The sequence below is a fragment of the Rhinolophus ferrumequinum genome, chromosome 4, assembly GCF_004115265.2.
Source record: "Rhinolophus ferrumequinum isolate MPI-CBG mRhiFer1 chromosome 4, mRhiFer1_v1.p, whole genome shotgun sequence".
Taxonomy (NCBI): domain Eukaryota; kingdom Metazoa; phylum Chordata; class Mammalia; order Chiroptera; family Rhinolophidae; genus Rhinolophus; species Rhinolophus ferrumequinum.
This window is the reverse complement of record NC_046287.1, coordinates 86695890-86718851: the sequence shown is the minus strand read 5'-3', so window position 1 is coordinate 86718851 and position 22962 is coordinate 86695890. Positions and strand designations below refer to the sequence as shown.

The 22962-nt window shown below is 42.9% G+C and overlaps 1 pseudogene; it reads right to left on the bottom strand.

The window, feature by feature from the left end:
- Positions 1–13220: 13220 nt before the first annotated feature.
- The window catches only part of LOC117021561 (guanylate cyclase soluble subunit beta-2-like), a 32205-nt pseudogene continuing 22463 nt past the window's right edge, over positions 13221–22962 (bottom strand).

Genomic DNA, 22962 nt, shown 5'->3' with positions numbered 1-22962 from the left:
TGCCAATAAAGGAAGAAGGAGTTGATTACAGATAGAAATGCAATTTTTTTCTCTTGAGAAGTATGGCTGTCTGCCTCCAGGTCTATAATTGCCCATCAGTACTCCATCTAACAACTCTCTGTGCCTCAGTTTCTCCAGATGTAAAAGGATTCTAAACAATACATCTATCTCCCATTCAACTTACAGAAATTTTATAAGGACCTATGTGAGAAAATCTCCTCAAAATAGTACTGTGATCACAGAACTTATTTGTTTTGAGTCTTTGAATTGTACCAAATGTGGGGGTTACACTAACAAACAAACAAACAAAAACACTGAACCAGGAGGTGTTGGAGTTGCAAAAACAAAAGGAGGAAATATAGCAACTGAAAACTTTCCCTTCACCTATCAATACTCAGGCTCTACTTATTATACGCTCCCACTTCCAGACAGAACCATGATTTCTTTGTACCCAAGATGAATAATCTATTTTCTGCCTTAAACTCTCACAAAGAATTTTGGAAATAAACTCAACACTAGAAAATAATATTTCTCAGTTCTCTTGGTCTCCTCTTTATTCAACACTTTTTCATGTTTTTCTTCCTTCTAATTCCTCTTCTCAAAATCTTCTCCACTTAGCTTTTCATTGCTGATTCATGTCTGTTACCTCCACAGCACATTTTAATACAGATTTTTTTCTTTCTTAAAATGTGTATACATTTTTTTGGCACCCTCTGTATGTATACACATACACATGCATCCTCACACACACAAATCTGGGAAGATGGGCACCAAAATTTTAACAGCAGTCTTTCTGGGTGAGGGAATTACAGGTGCTTTTGTTGTTTTCTTTTGTTTTATCTGTACTTTCTGGTTTTAAAAAATAATAATAATTAAATATTCCTTCTATAATGTAAATAAATATACAAATAAGTTGTCTTAGTTGAACAAACCAATGCAGACCCATCAAGAATTAAAAGCAGCACAGAAACACATTTCGATATAGAGTAAAAATACATTAAATAAATGGTTGCAGGAAAAATCTTCTCTTTGGAAAACAACCATTACATAGTCATGTCCTCAAATGTGAATCTGAGGGGTGCTGTGGTGCAGGAGTGACAGCAGCGTGGAGTTGGGGAATGCTGTTACCTTGAGAAATACGGGTGGTATTTGGATCATTTCCCGGTTGTTACAGGCAGGGCTCTGTGAGTCATAAAGGGTATGATTGGGGGTTACAAGAAGGGCTTCTTATATTTGCAATGAAAATTATTCCTTATCTGCATTTCTACGTCTGTTCCTAACCTCCTACATAGAATAAGATATGGGAAACCACGTCGTGGTTTCAATAGTGATTCTCCATGACTAGAGTGAGGGATTTGGCTTGAGCCTGAAATCAGACTCTCAGTCGGGTCGTCTCGGTCATCCGGGCTTCACCTGTCCTGGTACTTCCCAGCATAAGGCCTGTTGCGGGGCGTCCCGTCCCGCCATACCGCTCCGCCTGGCCCCATCCTGGCCTTGACTCGTTTTGGTCTCCAGGCGTGCAGAGCACTTTATCTCCTTTCACCTGGTTCCTTCTGGGTTAATTTTACAATGAATTAAGTTGCCTGGGAGAAAGGCAGGTTAACCACACAAGAGGTGTGAACAGAGAAAAGAGCCATGAATTCTAGAAGTGATATTTCTGGAGGAAAACTCTACCATTGAGAACCTTTTATCTTAATGATAAAAAGCATGCAATGGAGTCTTCAGGTTTCAGGAAGGGTTGCCATTCTGGAATCAGTCATTCCTTTGCTTCCTATTTCTATCCATGGGCAAAAGAGGCCACACCCTGGAGGACTAGATCTTTAGCTTCCAGAAAACCCTGCGTTCCCTAGAGATCAGAGCAGAGGCCATGTCCTTGCTGTCCCTATTTCTGCCGTCACCCGCACCTTCTCCTAGAGGTTTTCCATCTCCTCGGGGTGTATCCAGCGTCACGTGTGCTTGGTGTCGGCCCTGCAGCACCTTCCCCTAAGTGAGAGGCCTGACTTCCACGTGGGTCTCCTTCTGTCTGCTGAGCTAAAGCCCTTGTGTGCAGCAGATCATTCTTACATTTTTTTTTCACACTCCTGTATTACCTCTTACAGTTTTGTGCCAAGATCCACATATTTGTTAAGTGAATGAATTCCCAACAATAGGGTCCGTAAGTGATTAAGGGGTTGGCATACCTGCTATGTCTTCAGCACTTTTCAGTTTGCAGATGATACATAATATTGCATATATTCCTCAAAGCAACCCTGGAAAGCAGGCACTCTATCATCTCAGCTTTCGGGATGAGAAAAATGCCGCGAGCTTCCATCTATAAAACATTGCTGTGTTAACAGCTCAACTTCTAGAAAGCCCAAGGTTAAAAAACAGATAGGCCATTCATCAGCCCTAAACAGAAAAGATCAGGAGAGGTTGACAGCCACAGCCACACTTATGAAGGCCTCAGAAAGGCTGTTGAAAGGCTGAGAATAGGGGCCCAGGCTCCTTAACCTGGCTCCGAACCAGCTGGACCCTAGGTCATCGGACAAACACTTGTATTGTCAAGACTCTGTGAAGTGAGGGGTAAGGACCTGGCAATAACTGACCACAAACCCACTGAAGAATCACTAACGTTTTTCAGAGGGATGGTTAGAAATCTGTGTAAGAAGTCCTCCAAACTGACTTAACCTGCCATGAACCCAGCAAATGGACACCCTCAGCCTGTGATTTATAAGGAGGCACCACTAACAGAGAGGGGCCAGGGCTACTTGCCTAAGTGCTGTATGCAGGTCAGTCTGGAACCCATTATTATAATCGTTGGGAGACGAGTTGAAGCAAGTTGAAATTTGAAAAACATATTAACAGGGGTCTGATGAGATGCCAGTAGAGCCTGCCAGCAGGGACAGCTGGAAGGCCAATTTTTTAGTCAATACTGAAAGGTGGTTGCTGAAATATCTGAGTCAACACACACTGATTTCACTTCTGCTCAATACTCCTGTTTAATTGCACTGGGGAGTCTCTCCACAGACACTTCTAACACCCAAATACATAGTGGAGTGAAAGAAAAGCATGGTATTGAAGTGCAAATGAGGTCCTGGGTGCAGCCTGCCGGCCTGGGTCCCTGGAGGGCATCCTATTGCCCCAGCAGACAGATGTTGGCTGGGCCTCACAGCCATTCAAAGAGGCCTCCTGTTTAAAGAACTGAAGGAAGGGTGAGCATCACCTCTCAGCTGGCTTCAGAGAGACGTCCATGTGGTGTGCTCCTTGCCACCACAGCTGTGTGTGCTGCCAAGGCTCTGAGATATTTTTCAGGAGCACAGTCCTCACAGGGCAGAGGGAGGCAGGGGAGTGCCTACTTCCCACACCAGGGAGCCAAGTCAAATGGCAATGGCCCTGGAGAGAGGTCATAAGTTTGTCAACCAGGTGATAACGTGGTGAGATTCATGGCAGAGGTCATGGAGAGGTGATCAATGAGTTGAACCTGGAATGTCCTCCCAACTGCCGAGAGACTGGGAAACAGGCAGATCTCTGAGGTAGTGAGATCCAACAGCCATTTAATCTTCCGAGTCCTGACAGGTTTTGGCTACTGATGGAAACACTTTCCCCTAACGACAGCCACATAGGAACAAGGTGGAATGGCCCTGGGGCTGGCGGTGAGAATGGGGGCTTCTGCAATGACCTTCTGGCAACCTTTAGGTTCCTCAGAGCTAAGCATGGCTTATATAGCCAAAAACCCACCAGAGCTGGGACCTAAGCCACGATGAAAAGACAGGCCCTGGGAACAGGTGACACAAATCCTTCAAGGCTAAATTCTATGTCTGCTGCCAACCCTCACAGGTAAGGAAGAAGCTTGTGTCATGGTAAACTCAAGCTCTAATTACCTAAGGAGGCTGTTAAAAGCAATTTCTGATTTGGTAGGTCTGGATTTGAGCAGCTAGAGTGAGGTCCAATGGCCCAGCTGGCTTTGTTCTCATTTCTCCAAGCCTCTGGCTCACCTTGCCCATTGTATCAGCCGCCCACACCCACAGCATGTCAGCTGTTCCTTATCAACACATCTGCTAACCACACCCAACAATCAGAAATCTGTTCAGAGGGGGCCCAGAGGATCTGAGAGAATCATGGCTGGGCCATTGTGAAGCCAAGAAGTTTGCCCTGCCTGCCCTTTGGGGAAACTATGAAATTACTGTGGTCCTGTGGTCTGTTACTCAAAGAGGCCTCATCGGGACATGGTCTGCCCTAGACAGACAAGCCTGAAGATCAAGTTCTACTTCTTCCACTTAATAGTTGTAGGACTTTATATAAATTATATAACCTTTCTGAACTTCTGTGTCTTACCTCTGCTATGGGAATAGTCATGGTACTATTGTATCATATGAAATAATGCGGGTAAAATACCCAGCACAAAGTAGTTACCCAACAAATCCCAGTCCTCCACCCTTTCAGTTGCCCCCCACCAAATGGAGGTGGCCTCAGTTTCTCCTTCTCTAGTTGTTGGCATTGATTTTTGTCCAGGAAAGCAACAGTTAGAAGCGGTACTGAATCAGGGTCCCAGTGGAGAAATTTCTGCCCCCTACTTCTAAGCAAGATAGCCAGCTTTGCCCAACCCTCTTGGTTTCTCCTGTAGAGGGACCTCCATGCAGCAGAAGTTTGATAAATAAATTTGATCACCTTCCTGAAGCATAAGGAGTTCTTAGACCTCCCCTTCTGAGCTGTTAATGGAACAGCCATTTAGGAATGAAAATGGGAGAGACCTTCTTCCTTTGAATGCCCCCATGGAGGCCCCCAGCAGCTCCTCACCCTGCCTCAGACTTCATGCTCATACTTTGTGTGTGTGGATAGGAAAGTTCAAGGGCAAACAGTCTAAGGCTCTTGCCCCCCTTTCTGACTACACCCCCTACTGCTCCCTTCCTCTTCCCTTCATCTCTAGACACACTGACCTTCTTATTCTCCCTTGAACTTGCCAAGCTTGTGTCTGCCTTGGAGCATGGCACTGCCTGGAAGCCCCTACCCAGAGAGCCACGCCTGGCTCTTTCCCTTTATACACCTTTCAGCTTACATGCTGCTGCCTCAGAGAAGCCTTCACTGGCCCTCTTCTCCATTAATTGGTTTTATTTTCTTCTTGATGTTTATCGCTATCTAACACGATCTCAATTTTTTTGTTACATGTTGTCTGTCTCCCCCTACTAAAACGCAAGCTGTATGAGGCAGGGACCTCATGTGTCTAGTTCAAGGAACATCAGTTCTCACACGGTGCCTGCCGTCAACCCTCTGTATTCCTGGACCATAGACAGTTTTCCAAGAAACGTTGTTGAATGAATCTATGAATATTGCCATTCCATAGTGTAATAGGATGACTACGGGGGCTTGTACATTGCCAGAAACATGAAACTATAGGGAGGTAGGGACTGGGGAGGGGAGGAAAATGCCTCTGGGTAATAGTAGAAAGTCTACTTTGAACTCCTCACATCCCAGAATCCAAGATTCCACCTGACCCTGGATCAGAATGAGTAGAGTTTTGCTCTGTCTCCTTTCACCAGAATTGAACAGAAGGGTGCTGATCATTCCCTCAACCTCAGATTCTGGGATCAAACTAGAGGGAAGTCTTCAGGCATTTGAGTAATGCCCAAGGCCAAGGGCTCTAGTGACACTCAATCTAAGAGATATTGTTTAATAAAAATAACAATCGCTAGGGAAGATGCAAGATAGCTGAGGAGACAAACACTGTGCCTGTGTCCTCCTGTGAACAAAATAAAATTACAATTGAATTATAGAACAATCAACCTGGAGAACCATCTGAAGTCTTGCCGAACAGAAGTTTTATAACTAAGGATATAGAGAAGAAACCAAGTCGAGACTGGTAGGAGGGGCAGAGATGCGGAATTGGCTAACCCCAAACATCCGTGTGGCAGTTGAGAATGGGGAGGGATATCTCAGCCACAGAAGTTCCCTCCGGAGGAGCAAGGGACCCCAGCCCCCCACACCAAGCACCCCATCCCAGAGTACTGGTGCCAGGAAGAGAAGCCCCCACAACTTCTGGCTGTGAAGAACAGTGGGGATTCTGATCATTCGGGTGGAATGGAAGGTGGCAGGAAACACAGATGTCCTTTTAAATGGTCCCCACACCGACTCACTAGCTCGCAGGTGCTCACGTTGGGCTCCAATGGAGAGATGGTGACTCAGGGGCCTCAGAGACATTCAGGGGGCAGACCAAGGAATATTGCTTCAGGGGAAGGACTGGAGAACAGTTGGCATTTTCCTGGTGAGGCATCCTTCTACCTTGCAGGAGGCAGGTGGGCACCATCTTTCTTATGTTGAGCCTGCCCCCACTGGCCAGATTTGAATCTGAGTGACCTGCTGACCTCTGATGCTCTTCCCTGCTGATTCAGCTGGGACCCCACCACACTCAACTCCAGCACCGCACACATTGCACTCTTTCTTGGGAAACTATCAGGGTCTGGCAGGCCCCAGGTGGGTGGAGACTGGCCTCCTCAGTGTGCTCTGAGATTTTTGCTGAGTAGATCCAGGTTTAGCACTGGCACCAAATCAGAGTCTTCATTAATCTTGTGACCACAACTCTTCCCACTCTAGTGACTCCCTGAGAACCTGCCTTACCCAACTTACTTACTGCCCAGGGCTTTATCTGTGGCTGAACCTTAAGGTGGCAGTAGGCCTCCAGGTGTCCTGGCATTCTGTGGAGTTACCCCAGGCCTGATACTGGTGGCAGCCATCCTCCATTCACAGTGTGACCTTTTCCATGCACCTCCAGGTTTAACACAGCAGTGAACAATCATGGATTGCTTTGTAGCTCCTACCAGGTAGCCCCCAGCCAGTCACAAGCAGATGGTGACCTGAGTCTGCACCAGAGCCTCTCCCAAGAGGCCCTAGTATCAACACACTTGGAGGTTGGCTTCAGACCACAGCAGAATGCCATCCAATTAGCCCCACAAGCAGTACACACAAAGGGTAGTCTCAACAGGCATCTAGGGCAAATACCACTCACTGGGGTAAGTCCCCTGCACTGCAGCTTGTAAGCTGTGGATATGGCAAACCCCACAGTCAATCAGCCTGAGGGACAATCCCACTTACTGATGTGCCAATAGCAACCAAGGCTCAACTATAAGAAGAAGGCACACACAACCACAAAAGGGAAACTCATGGAGCACTCAGTGCATGTGACCAGAGAGACTGTGTCACTGGTCCACCCAGGACACCTATTTCATAAGGCCACCTGGCCAAGAGTGGGGTCATAGCAGATCTAAGTAATACATAGAAACAGAGAGGCAGCCAAAATTAGGAAACCAAGAAATACATCCCAAATGAAAGAACAGGAGAAAACTCCAGATACAGAACTAAACAAAATGGAGGCAAGTAACCTACCAGAGACAGAGTTCAAAACACTGATTATAAGGATGCTCAGGGAACTTAGTGAGAACTTCAACAAAGAGATAGCAAGCATAAAAAAGACATAGAAATCATAAAAAAGAACTAGTCAGATGTGAGAACACAATAGCTGAAGAATGCATTAGAAGAAATCCCAGCAGACTAGATGAAACAGAGGATCGAATCAGCAATTTGGAAGACAAAGTAACAGAAAATACCCAATCAGAACAGCAAAAGGAAAAAAAGAATTTTAAAAAAAATGAGGATAATTTAAGGGGCTTCTGGAAAACATCAAGCATAACAACATTTACATAATAGGGGTACCAGAAGGAGAAGAAAGAAAGCAAGGGATTGAGAACATATTTGAAGAAATAATGGCTGTAAATTTTCCTAACCTGGCAAAGGAAATAGACATACAAGCCCAGAAAGCGCAGGGAGTCCCAAACAAGATGAAACCAAACAGACCCACACCAAGACACATTACAATTAAAATGGCAAAGGTTAAAGACAAATAAAGGATCCTAAAAGCAGCAAGAGAAAGACAACTAGTAACTTATAAGGGAGCTCCCATAGGATTGTCAGCTGATTTTTCAAAAGAAACTTTGCAGGCCAGAAGGGATTGGCAGGAAATATTCAAAGTGATGAAAATCAAGGATCTACAACCAAGATTACTCTATCCAGCAAGGTTATCATTAAAATCAAAGCACAGATAGAGCTTCCCAGACAATAAAAAACAAAAGGAGTTTATCACTCCCAAACCAGTGTCACAAGGAATGTTAGAGGGACTTCTTTAAGATGAAAAAAATAAAAATCAGAAATATGAATAATAAAATGGCAATAGTTACATGTCTATCAACAATTACTTTCAATGTAAATGGATTAAATGCTTCAATCAAAAACATAGAAGGGCTGAATGGATAAGAAAACAAAACCCTTATATATGTTGCCTACAAAGGACTCACTTCAGATTGAAAGACACACGTAGACTGAAAGTATAGGGATGGAAAAAGATTATTCATGAAAATGGAAATTGAAAAAAAACAGAACAGTCTGGGGTAGCAATAGTTACACCAGACAAAATGGACGTTAAAAGAAAAGCTATAACAAGAGACAAAGAAGGACCCTGCAATCCCACTTCTGGGTATTTATCTGAAGAAATCCAAAGTGCTACTTTTAGGGGATGTGTGTATCTATATGTTCATTGCAGCATTGTATACAGTGGCCAAGATGTGGAGGAAGCCTGAGTGACTGTTGGTGGATGAATGGATAAAGAGGAGACGGTACATATGGAATATTGCTTGGCCATGGAAGGGAATGGGTTCTTGCCATCTGCATTGGCATGAATGAACCTGGAGAGTATTGTGCTGAGCAAAATATGTCAGACAGAGAAAGCAGATGCAATGTGATTTCACTTATATGTGAATCTAAAGAACAAAATAAACAAACAAACAAAACAGAAACAAACTCATAGACAAAGAAAACATTTTGGTGGTTGCCAGATGGCAGGAGGGTTGGGGATGAGTGTGAAAGGAAAAGGGATTAAGAAGTACAAATTGGTTGTTACACAGAAATCATAGAAATGTAAGGTATAGCATAAGGAATATAGTCAATAATATTGTAATAACTATGTATGGAGTCATATTGATACTAAATTTGTTGGGGTGATAGATGGGAGGGGGTTCGGGACAGGGTGAAAAAGTGAATGCATTAAGAGGTACAAATTGGTAGTTACAAAATAGTCATGGGGATGTAGAGTAAAGTATAGGAAATATAGACAACGATATAGTAATAACTGTGTATAGTGCCAGGTGGGTACTAGACTAGTCAGGGGGATCACTTCTTAAACTATATACATGTCTCACCACTATAATGTACACCTGAAATTAATATAAAATAATACTGTCAACTGTAATTGAAAATTTAAGAAGGAGAAAAAATGAAGGGGAATAAGAGGTTTAAGTCTCCAGGTATAAAACAAAAAAGTCATGGGGATGTAATGTACAGCATGGGGAACATTGTCAATAACATGGTGAAAGTGTGGTACAGTGTCAGATGGTTGCTGGACTTATGCAGATCACTTCTTTAGGCATATAAATGTTGAATAACTACGGTGTACTCGTGAAACTATTATAATGTTGTATGTTAGCTATCTTTTAATAAAAAATCTTTTAAAAAAATAACAATAGCTAACGCTTTACATGGATTATTATGCTGTTCTAACTCTTCATGTGGATTGTCTCATGAAACTGTCTCAGGGACATGGGATGGATTTTGAAAAATCCCAGGGACGTTGTCCTCTGTAACAGACATTCACTGCTCCCTTGTCACAAAGCTTAACTCCATTTGGGTCACTTAGCATGCGGTTTCCAGAAATGGAGAGGGTGGCAGTGGCTGCACAAAGCTAGAGGGGAGAGGTGCGAGGTGGGCTGCGCTAGTGATTCACCTGCAGGCGCATCCCTGCTCCTTCATCACCCCTTTGTGACCCATCCTCAGAAAGCACCTGTGTCAGTCCTGAGAATGGCTCTTGAGGGAGCTGAATGGCTCAACAGGGCAGTCAAGTGTAGGCACGAATTGAGAGAAACCTCCCATCTCTATCACCTTCGGGGACAAAGTGGAGAAGAGGGTCACTGGGCCAACGCTGTGTGGTCGTGTCAGTGTTCTGAGTTCTCTGTGGAGCACCGGAAGATGGAATGGTGAGATGGCCTCCAGCACGCCTTATTAAGAGGAGGCAGGCCCTGAGGGCACAGTGTTCGGAGTAGTTTCATTTAGTAGGTACATGGAGGCTAGTAAGTTTTTCTGAGTATTAGAGTATTAGAGATTCTTTTGGAGAGGGACATAGAGGTCCCTTTCAGAACGAGACACCCCTCCCGGGGACACTTGGGGTGGGGAGGTGAATGGGTTGGGGCAGCATTCAAAAAACTCTTATTCAAAATACAGTGAGTAACCAGTCAGAAGAATCCTGCCCCGGGGCCGCAAACTCCACCTGAGTTGTCCCTTTCTGGCTCTTTCCCACCCCCCATTAGTCATACCTCTGAAGCCACAATTCTCTTCACATACAACACAGGCACTGGGGTCTTTGTCACGTGTCTGAAGTCCTCACTTTCTGTGGCGTCACTGTTTGGGAACAGCTGCCAGCTGGCTGAGCTTCTCATGACAGCAACAAGACCCATCCTCAACTTCCTTGAGCACGTGCTTTTGCAAAAAGTGAGGGGAAGGAAAAGTAAGAACAGACGCGCAAGCAGAGTTCACCAGCGGCAGAGGTGGGGGACCTTTCTTCCATGACTCTGACATCAGCAGCCCCTGGGTCGTTCCTCAGGTGCCTGTCGTGTGAACGACTAGAGAGACAGGGGTCCTTACTGTTAACTGTCACTGTGGGGAGGCTGCAGGATATTTAATACATTTAAGGCATGCTCTACCCAAAAGAAGAATGAGCAAATGCACCTGCTTTGGAATACAAAAGGGAGAAAAGGAGGACAGTTTGAGGACTTGTTCCTGTTACCTCCTTGGTGTCTTCATTTCAGGTGGACAGAGGGCTGGGGGGAGGGACATTCCGTCATGAAGACACAAGAAGGACACACTGAGGTCCCTTCCCCCTGTCCTGCTGCAGTCTACGACTGCACTGGCTGTATATTTGAATTCTGCAAATTCATCTTCTTGGTCTCCCTCCTACATCTCCCCAAAATCGCCTGAAAAACCAATATATGTGTCTTATGGGAGTTAATCGGAGGAAACAGGCCAATTCGGGAGGAGCATTATCTTGCATATTCATGTGTCTGTATTCCCTCCTCCCTCACTGACTTTGAGAGACTCCACCCCTGGAGGTTAGTGGGGTCACATTCTGGAGCCACTTAGACACTAGGAAGCAGTGTCAGCACCGGTCTCCTCTGAGGGATCCTGGCCTCCCTGCTCCTGCTGGAGTCTCCAGCCCTGCACTCCAGTGGGGATGGGAGGGTGGGCCCGGAGAGGCAGGCAACCCCTTCCCCAGAGCCTGACAGCTGAGGCTCACTGCAGGAAATCCTAGGCTGATGGGGAAAAGGACGAGGGAAATGCACAGAGGCATGCAAAGAAAGGATGCCGAGATCCCCCCGCTGGGTTCCACACACACGGCCATTTCTCTTCAGGGATACCTGGGGATCAGCTGGGGGCTGGCATCAGCCCACAGAAAGAGGTGACTTTCCTCTATTGTAAACCATGCCTCGGGACTACCTATGCTCAAAGGGGTGCCTTTTCCCGGTTTGCACAGACACTGTTTAGGATTTGGGAGGGGCTACCCCCATCGGTTTGTATAAACCTTCTCCTTCTTCTTCCTTGGGGTCCACACTGAGATCTTCAGTTGAGGCACCGTTACTCATTTTCTATTTGGTTGTTTTGTTTTGTTTTTCCAGCTTAGAACTGAAAGTGGGTGAGAGTCTATGGACACAGACCGTGTTCTAGAATCCTGTTTCTCCAACTGGAAAGTTTGGGGAACCCTATAGTGGGACTAGGAGAAATTAGTAGTATCAGGTTTGAACTGGGCACACCTTCCAAGCAAGATTCTGCCCTGTCCTCATGCTAAAACCTCCAGCTCTATCTTCCTCTCTCCCATGAGCAGGTGGCAAAATACACACCTCACCCCTTTATTTTGTCTCTCTCTGATAACAAAGAAAAACTAAGGGGAAAAATGTTTGTTTATCCCTGTCTAGCAACACTCTGTACTGTGGAAGGACATGGTGAGACAGAGGGAGTCATGTAGGTGGGCAAAGAGCCTAGAAATTCAGAGACCAAAACCTCTAATGAGGGTAGCTCCTGGTTTTTGTTAGCCAGTTATTTTTAGTTTCTAGTTTACATCTTTCTATCTCAGTGTCTCCATCAGTAAAATGTAGCCAAAACCAATCACAGCTCACAGGGACACTACGGTTAGATGTTATTTGAATGAAAGCACTATGAAAACAATTTAAAAGCTTCTTCAAATACCCATCTCTTCATTGGTATAGCCCCAATGTTAAAAATAATAACCACATTTCGTGTCCCAAAGAGACATTCGCATATATTAGCTATGTAAACGAGAAACCTCTGGAATTGGAGATTTTTCTTTTCAGGCCCCTGGAGCAGCTAAAGATTAGCTCCTGTCAGAATGAATCCATATTGTTCCCCTGTTTGCTTCTGAGGTTCAGGAAGGTCTGCTTCCTGCTACTGGGTTTCCCCTTCTGGTCAGCATTTCCCAGCTTTAAGCAGGGGTGTTGTTAAGGGTCCCTGACTGCACGGGGTGGATGGAATCTGCCTTGAAGCTGATGGAGACCTCCTTGTTGAATTGTAGCTGCTGCTTTTTTTGAGCACCACGAGCCACATGATGTTTCCTGGTCCAGCTTAGTGCTGGGAGATTTGACCTCAACTCACTCGCTTGTCATCCCTTGAGCTGGGTAGTCATGGATTTTGTCCTTCTTCCCGGTTTTGGAAGGCAGCAGAAAATGAGGAAGATGGAAGGTTCCAGGTTTCTGCAAAGTCTATTCTGAGGCCTCTGAGGCTGAGGAGCAGAGGGAGACTCTGGAATTAGCCCCCGGCTGCAGGAGAAGCTGTTGGAGAAAGCCCCTTTGTAAGACAGAGAAGAACCTTGCAAATAAGGTTCTTAGACTGGGTTCATCAGCCCAGCTCAAGGAACATCATAATATCCAGGATGCAAGAGAAGAGTGTTCAGGGCAAAATGGCGGCACTGATCCTCAGGACCTGTTACCAAATGGAAGATGGCATCTTGTTGTGCAGATGGATGATGCCCACACTGACCCTGCAACCCAAGGACCACATCTGACATTGTCAGTGGGAAATACATTCAACACTCATGACGAGGCTTCCCTTGTTTGCTTACCTTTGTGATCCAGCACAGTTCAAGGCCTCCCCATGATCTTATCCTCTGAGGCATTCAAATTCTGGATCAGAAAGTATGTGGTCGTTTTCCCTTTCCCTTTCACTTCGATTTCACCCCTCTGAATTCTTTCAAACACTCAATTTTCCAGGGCTCTGCACAGAGGGGTAAACAATGCACCAGATAGCAAAGATCACAGGTCTGTAACTTGAGAGTTGGCTGCAAAGGGACGGTAATGAGAGAGGAGAAGTTGGGGTGCAGGACACACAATGGAGGAGGATGGGAACCTGAGATTGCAGGGCCTGCTGAGGGGTGCAAAGAGGCAGGTGGGGAGAGGAGGGAGGCATGAAGCTCAGACATTCTGAACAGGGTGCCAAAGGCAGAGGGACAGCACAGGGGAGCCACCAAAACCCTGTGATTCCATCACCACCTCTCCTTTCTTCAACGCCCTGCTCATACCAGCAGTCCTCAGACCTCTAAGCCATGCCCCACATGGTTCTGAAACAGGAGGCTCCTTGGAGATCAGCCCTCTTCTTTCCCTCTTCCCCAAGCACCCTATATGCCCCAAGGCTGTCATCATGCTCATCCTAACTCCCAAGCTTCTGCATGGTTTCCAGCTGTTAAGGAACCGAAGAAGAGGATCGAGAGGGGACCAGGAAAAGAGCTATGGAAGTACTATAAAATGTTTATTTATTTACTGGACGCTGAGAGAAAAACCACAGAACAGTGCCAACCGGCAATGTTTCAAATTCATGGTCAGCTGCCTCAGCCAGGTCTCAGCACACAGCAACCTTCGCTTGTTCTTGGCCGGCTTCCTGGAGGTTTTAGACCTTCACCACTCTCATTTCCCCCCATTTGGCACTGGCTCGCCTCACTGTGAAGCAGCTGACTGTGCCTCCTTCTTTGTGATCTGATTCATCTATGAAATTTTTTTTTTTAAATTTATTGGGGTGACAATTGTTATTAAAATTACATAGATTTCAGGTGTGCAATTCTATATCACATCATCTATAAATTACATTGTGTGTTCACCACCCAGAGTCAGTTCTCCTTCCATCACCGTATATTTGATCCCCCTCACCCTCATCTCCCACCCCCAACCCCTTTACCCTCTGGTAACCGCTAAATTACATTCCCCAGATTAATTTTCAAACCCCGTGGCCATCCTGTGGTCACCGACTGCCCTTCAATCCCTTCCCCCCCCCCCCCCCCCCCCCGCCCATCTAGCAATCCTCAGTTTTTCCTCTTTGTCTCCAACACTGTTTCTGGTTAGTTCATTCACTTATTCTTTTCTTTAGATTCCGCAAATAAGTGAGATCATATGGTACTTATCTTTCTCTGTCTGACTTATTTCACTTAACATAATGTTCTCTAGGTCCATCCATGTTGTTGCAAATGGTAAGATTTCTTTCTTCTTTATGGCTGCGTAATACTCCATTGTATAAATGTACCACAGTTTCTTAATCCAGTCATCTACCGATGGGCATTTTGGTTGTTTCCATGTCTTGGCTATTGTGTATAGTGCTGCAATAAACATAGGAGTGCATAAAGATTTTTGAATTGGAGTTTTGGATTTCTCCGGATAGATACCTAGGAGTGGGATTACTGGATCATAGGGTAGTTCCATTTTCAGATTTTTGAGATACCTCCATACTGTTTTCCATAGTGGCTGCACCAATCTGCAATCCCACCAACAGTGGACAAGCGTTCCCTTTTCTCCACATAGGCGCCAGCACTTGTTGTTTCATCTATGAAATTTTAACCATTATAGTGAAATCCAGCAACTTCTCACCCCACTGACCACACTCACCCTTTTCCCTAACCTCAGAGGATAAGGTATCTTTTTCAAGGGCACCCAATCCATGTTCCCTTCCTACCTCCTTGGGCCCTGGCCCCATGGCCACCTCTTCCCTCATCTTCAGCTCCCTCTCCATTTGCATCCTCTTCTCACTCTACTAGCATGCTAAGGTCTCTTTCATCCTAAATAGAAACAAAAAACTCACTTGCATTAATCCCATTTATCCTTCAACCCATAATCCAGTGTCTACCCCCACCATTTCACTACAACCACTTCTGATAATGTCTCCACAAATGTCTGGTGAATATTTTTCAGTCCTGTTAGTATATCTGACATTTTTGTTCAGTTCCTGCTCCCTGAAAATATCCATAAGGGTGCTTCTCACCCTGGACTTTCCCTGGGTTCTTTTCTATTTCTCCCACCTCTTACATGTGCTCCTCTTTCTCCAACAGTCACTTAAATGTTAGTTCTTTCCACTGTTTTTCTCACACTGCATCCTTCTCTAGATGATCTTATCAACTCTCATGGCTTAATTACTACCTAAATGTTGCTTACTCCAAGTCTGGATGCCAGCCAACAACTCCATTACAAATTTCATCCATCCATTTAATGGTACCTCTACCTAGATTCTCCACAATTCCTTTGAATTCAGCACTCATTGTCTGCCCCTATATCCTGAAGTCCATTTTGTTCTATTTCAGATAGTAAAATTCAGGCCCTAGTCACCCAAGGTGGAGATAATCAAAGGTCCTCTCTCTTTCTCATTCTCCATTTCTAGAAATTACCAAGTCCAGCTGATCTACTTACCCCCAATCCCCACCACCCATGTTCTGGTTCAAACCAAACACCTAACAGGTCTTCTCTTTCCCATTTCCTGAATCTCTGTCAGTCTGGAGTGGTCAGTATCAAATAGGACCCTGACCTGGCCATTGTCTCCGATCTCATATTCCTTAGGGGCTCTTCCTCACTTTCAGGGTAAAGCCTTGCTCTTTAATAAGGCACCCATAGCTCTCCCCACTTTCTGCTTCATATTTTCTACCACAGAAAGCTAAATTGTTATAGTTCTCTGCACTTATTCTACATCTGTGTTTGTACTGCTTGTTTTTTCACTCCCAATACCACAGTTTTGGCTAAATCCTACTCTGGGAATCCTTCCTCAAGATTCAGCTCAGGAATCTCCCCTTCCACAAAGAATTTCTTTACTGGGTTGGGCACCCTTGCCTCAGGCTCCCATAACACACCCTGTAATTTCCTCCAAGCCTGATTCCCTGGGTTGTATCTGACTCTTTTCCTTCCTAGCTTACTTATGACCTGAAGCACCTTACTAACCTTTTTGTGCCTAATGTTTCTCATCTATAGATAACAATAACAATAGTATATCTTCAGAGAGTTGTTGTAACAGTAAATGAATTAACATATGTAAAAAAACTTAGGACAGAGTGTGACCTCTTATAAGTTCTCAAGAAATCAAAAGTATCGTTTTATGAATATCTTTATCATTGTACTTATCACAATTTTAAAATAATGATCTGTGAATATTTCTTTCTTCTTCCACTAGGCTGAGGGTCAGCAAACTTTTTTTGTGTAAAAGATCAGATAGTAAATGTTTTTGGCTTTGCAGTCTATACTGTCTGTCACAACTACTTAGCTCTTCCATTTTAACATGAAGGCAGTCATAGATATTGGCTGTGTTCCAATAAAACTTTATTTATAAAAATAAGCGGCAGACTGAATTTGACCTGTGCACAAAATTTGCCAATCCCCGCACTAGCGATGTGCCCCTTGAGAGCAAAAACTATCTTGTAGTAGAGACTCAACAATGTTTATTGTCTGACACAACGTCTCCTCTAAGCTAGTGTGATGTGGAAGAGAAAACATGGGTGTCCTCCACTACCCCATCCATCCCATGGCTGCTAGGCCCTCTGTAAATTCTGGAAGGAGAAGAGTCAAAGGAAGGCATGAATGAATGAATGGTTATCTGTAGGCTGTGGGGCTCAGGGGCACTTTGTCAGGAAGCCCATGACTTTCCATCCTAGAAGCTGTATTCACTGTGTCACCAAATAAGCAGTATCGGGGCATCTTGTCCCCTACAACACCTGCTAAAACAGGTCTAGTATGAATCCCCACTCTGATCTGTACAGAGAGAACCTCACTGAAAAGAGGTTCTCTCTTACTTTTATTTTTAAACTGAGATATAATTTACATAAAACAAAAAAGACAGACCTGAAGTGTTGAGCTCATGAGTTTTGACAAGTGCATAAATCCTTATAGCCATCATCTGAAATAAAATATAGACTAATTCCATTACTTCATAAAATTATCTTGGGCCGCTTTCCAGTTCAGTGCCATCCTCTCTGCACAGGTAACCACTTTATTTCTTTTTACCAGAGATTAAACTTGCCTAGTCTAGAACTTTACGTAAATGGGATTACTTAGTACACCCTGTTTTATATCAGGCTTTGTTTATGTAACATAATGTTTTTGAGATTTACCCACGTTGTTGTTCATTCTTTTATTGCTGAACACTATTCTATTGTAAGACTATATGACAATTTATTTATCCAGTCTTTTCTTCATGAATATGAACATTAGGTTATTTCCATTTTAGAGCTGTTATGAACATTCTTTTTGTGGACATATATTTTCATCTGGGTCACAAGGTAGATGTATACTTATTACAAAACAAACAAACAAATGAAAAATACCTTGCTCAATAATTCCTCAAAATCTTTGAACCATTTTACATTTTTGTCAGCAATGTGACACTTCCAGTTGCTCCACATTCTCACCACCATTTGGTCTTCTAGTGAGTGTGAAATGATATTTCATTGTGGTTTTAATTTGCATTTCCCTGATAGCTAATGATGTTAAGCACATTTTCATGTACATATTGTCCATTCATGTATCTTCTTTTGTGAAAAGTTTGTTCAAGATTTCTGCTCATTTAAAAAATTGAGTTGTTTATCTTTTATTGTTAATATATAGGAGTTCTATATATATTTGGATATGTAATGTATATGTATTATAAATATTTTCCCCATTCTGTGGGTTTGTATATGCATTTTCTTTAATAAGCAGAAATTTTCAATTTTGAAGAATGTATTAGTTTCCTAGGGCTACCATAACAAAATACCACAAACTGAGTGGCTTAAACAACAGAAATTTACTTTCTCATAGTTCTAGAGATTGGAAGTCCAAGATCATGGTGTCAGCAGGTTTGGTTTTTCTGCAGGCTCTCGCTTCACCTAGCAAACTGTATCTTCCCACTGTATTCTTATATGGTCTTTTCCCTATGTGTGTGCCTCCCTAGTATCTCCTCGTATATATAATTTCCTCTTTTTATAAAAACACTGTTCAGGTTGAATTAAAACCCCTCATTTTAACTTAATCACACACTTTAAAGGCCCTACCTCCAAATATAGTCACATTGTGAGGTACTAGGGGTTAAAGCATCAACATGTGAATTTCAGAGGGGACACAATTAACTCATAACAATGAATTTTATCTCTTTTTCCCCCACTGTTAATGCTTTTTCTGTTATATTTAAGAAGTCATTGCTTACCCCAAAGTAAGGAAGCTATTCTCCTAGATTTGCTTTTAAGAAGCTTTATAATTCAAACATTTATGTTAGGACTTTGATACATGTTAAATTAATTTTTATATATGCAGTAAGGTAGGATTGAGGTACATTTTTCTTTCTATAAGGAAATTCAATTGTAACAAAACCATTTCTCAAAATGAGATTCCTTCCTACATTGGTCAAAAGTTATGTGGCCTTAGGCTGCCAGTCAAAATGGTGGAGTAGGCAAATGCTGAGCTGACCCTACAGAACAACTATCATTAAGAATTGCCTAAAGTCTAGCTGAATAAAAGTCCTATAACAAAGGATACACAGAAGAAGCCACTTTGAGACTTGTATGAGGAGCAGAGATGCAGATCAGGCAGGTCCCAAACCAACCTGTGGCAGTTAAAAAGCAGGAGGAGAGATATCTTGGCTGCAGAAATCTCCCTTGAGGAGCCCCATACCAGGCTCCCTAGTCCTGGGTTCAGTGTTGAGAAGAGAAGTCACCATAACACGTGACTGTGAAAACCAGTGGGGATTGTGGCTAAGTGAGCTGGAGGGCAACTGGAGTCACAGGTATTCCTCTTGAAGGGCCCACCCATAGATTTACTCACCGATGGATTCACTTACTCTGAGCTTCAGTACTGGGGAAGCAGCTCAAAAGGTGCCAGGCACATACATACAGTGAGGAACTGAGTTGTCTGGCTTCGTGATGAGGGCTGGAGGGGCAGCTTTCTCCCAGACAGAAGTGCTGGCAGAAGCCATTGTTTCTTTGTTGAACCTTCCCACCACCTAGCCTGCATGTGCAGGTGGGCACCATATCTGAACTCTACATCTAGTAGATTACTTGTCTCCATTTTGTTTAGTTCTTTTTCTGGAGCTTTGTTCTTTTTTTTTTTTAATTAGGGATATGTTTTTTTTTTTTTTGTCTCTCTATTTTGGTGCCTCCCCGTGTTTGTTTGTATGTATTAGGTAGGGCTGCTATGCCTCCTGGTCTTGGTAGAGTGGCCTTATGTAGTAGGTGTCCTTTGGGGCCCAGTGGCACAGTCTCCCTGGTCACCTGAGCCAGGTGTTGTAGATGAGTCCCTTGTGTAGATTGTGTGTGCCTTCCAGTTACAGTTGAGCCTTGGTTGCTGTTTTCACATAAGAGGGACAGATTGACAGGTTGGGCATCAACCTGGCTAAGACCATTCACCCTGTCTTGGTGATTCTCCAGCCCACCCAACTTGACAGCCCACCCAAGCCACTTCCAGTTGGCTTTTCCTTACAAACAGCCTATCTTGGCTCATGCTGCAGATTTTCCAAAACTCTCTCAAAGGTTCACAAACCCCAAACAAGCAAAACCTGGCCTCAGCATGCTTCACACCTCTTGCTAAGCAGCCTCAAGCCCGGCACTAGCGGCATCTGGCCTCAGTTCACAGCTTAACCTCTCCCAGGCACCTCCAAGCCATCACAAGTGGCAACCAACTGCAGATCACTTTGTAGCTCATACCAACTGGCCCCAGGCAGAGCATAGACAGTGGCTGATCTTGACCTTCAATAGAGCCCCACCCCCCCCCACCCCAAGAGGCCTCAGAACCAACACTCCCAATGGACAGCTTCAGACCACACCAGAGCACCATCCAACCACCCACACAGATGACACATCCAAAGGGAAGACTCAGTAGGCACCAGAGACCTGCTAAAGTGAATCCTACTCCATAGGGTCAGCTTTTGCACAATAGCTCCTCACTATTGTCATGGCCAGTCTTCAAGACAAGTCAGCCTGAGAATCAGTCTGTCCCTCTAATGTGAAAACAGCAACCAAGGCTCAACTGCAACTGGAAGGCACACACAATCTACACAAGGGACACATCTTCAACACCTGGCTCAGGTGACCAGGAAGACTGTGCCACTGGGCCCCAAAGGACACCTACTACATAAGGCCACTCTACCAAGACCAGGAGACATAGCAGCCCTACCTATTACATAGAAACAAACACGGGGAGGTAGCCAAAATAGGGAGACAAAAAAAACATGTCCCAAATGAAAAAAAACAGAACAAAGCTCCAGAAAAAGAACTAAACAAAAATGACACAAGCAATCTACTAGATGTAGAGTTCAAAACATTGGTTATAAGGATGCTCAATTATCTCAGTGAGAACTTCAACAAGGAGACAGAAAACATAAAAAGAGAACCAGCCAGAAATGAAGAATACAATAACTGAAATAAAGAATACACTAGAGGGAATCAACAGTAGATTAAATGAAGCATAGAACTAATCGGTGATTTGGAAGATAAGGTAGTGGAAAACACCCAATCAGAACAGCAAAAAGAAAAAAGAATTTAAAAAATGAGGATAGTTTAAGGGGCCTCTGGGCCAGCATCAAATGTACCAACATTTGCATTATAGGGTTACCAGAAAGAGAAGAGAAAGAGCAAGGAGTTGAAAACTTATTTGAAGAAATAATGATGGAAAACTTCCCCAACCTGGAGAAGGACATAGACATACAAGCCCAGGAAGTGCAGAGAGTCCCAAACAAGATGAACCCAAACAGGCTCATGCCAAGACACATCATAATTAAGATACCAAAGGTTAAAAACAAAGAGAGAATCTTCAAAATAGCAAGAGAAAAGCAGTTAGCAGTCTGATTTCTCAACAGAAATATTGCAAGCTAGAAGAGATTAGCAAGAAATATTTAAAGTGATGAAAAGTAAGGAACTACAATCAAGATTACTCTATCCAGAAAAGCTATCGTTTAGAATCAAAGGACAGACAAAGAGCTTCCCAGACAAGAAATAGCTAAAGGAGTTCATCACCACCAAAACAGTATTACAAGAAATGTTAAAGGGACTTCTTTAAGAAAAAGATATAAATATGAATAATCAAATGACAATAACTACATATCTATCAACAATTACTTTAAATTTAAATGGATTAAATGCTTCAATCAGAAGATATACAGTGATTGAATGGATCAGAAAACAAGACTTTATCTATGCTGCCTACAAGAAACTCACTTCATATTGAAAGACACACACAGAAAATAAAGGGATGGAAAAAAGATATTTCATGAAAATAGGAACAAAAAAAGAAAATCTGGAGTAGCAATATTTATACCAGATAAAATAGACTTTAAAACGAAAGCTATACCAAGAGACAAAGAACTTAACAATTCTACCTCTGGGTATCTATCTGACGAAAAGCAAAACACTAATTTGAAAAGACATAAGCATCTATTTGTTCATTGCAGCATTATTTATAATAGGCAAAATATGGAAGCAACCTAAGTGTCCATCACCAGAGGAATGGATAAAGAAGTGGTACATATATACAATGGAACATTATTCAGCCATTAAAAAGAATGAACTCTTGCCATCTGCAACATGGATGGAATAGAGGGTATTATGCTGAGTGAAATAAATCAGACAGAGAAAGACAAATACCATATGATTTCACTTATATGTGGAATCAAAATAACAATAAATGAACAAACAAAACAGAAACAAACTCATAGATACAGAGAACATTTTGATGGTTGCCAGATGGGAAGGTGTTGAGGGAATGGGTGGAAAGGTGAAGAGATGAGAGGTACAAATTGGTAGTTACAAAATAGTCATGGGTATGTAAAGTATAGCATAGGAACTATAGTCAATAATATTGTAACAACTGTATGATGTCAGATAGGTACTAGACTTATCGAGGTGATCACTTCATAAGTTATATAAATGTCTAATAACTATGTTGTACACCTGAAGCTAATATAAGATTGTATGTAAACTGTAATTGAGAAAAATTATTTATAAAATTAGTTGGTCTTAAATATATGTACTGTATACTGCTGAACACATAATACAGTTTTAATGATTTGTTTTTCAATCCTTCTGCCAATTCTACCCTGTTTTTATTACTGTAGCATTAGAATAAATCTTAAAGTTAGGTAGAGTAAATCCTCCCACTTTATTATTTTGTAAGATTTAAGACTAGATTTAAAGGTTTTTATTTCATTTTCCAATTTTTTTGCCCTAAGAATATAAAACATCAACTAATTTTGTGTATTGTCCTTGTATCCTGTGACTTTGATAAACTCATTTATTAGATCTAGTAGTTTACCATAGCTAAAGGTTTATTAGGTACACCATTATTTGCTCTGTGAATAATGATAATTTTACTTCTTTTTTTCCCAGTCTTTATGTATTATAATTCTTTTTCTTGCCTTATTGTACTGGATAGGTCTTTTGATATATTTGAATATATATTGTATATATTGTACTTATCTTGCTTTAATTTGCTAAGCTCTTAGATTTGTGGGTTGATATCCTTTATCAATGTTGAAAATTTTCCAACACTGTCTCTTCAAATATTTCTTCTGAAGCATTCTCACTCTATCTCCTTCTAGGATTCCAGTTCCACATATAGTAAT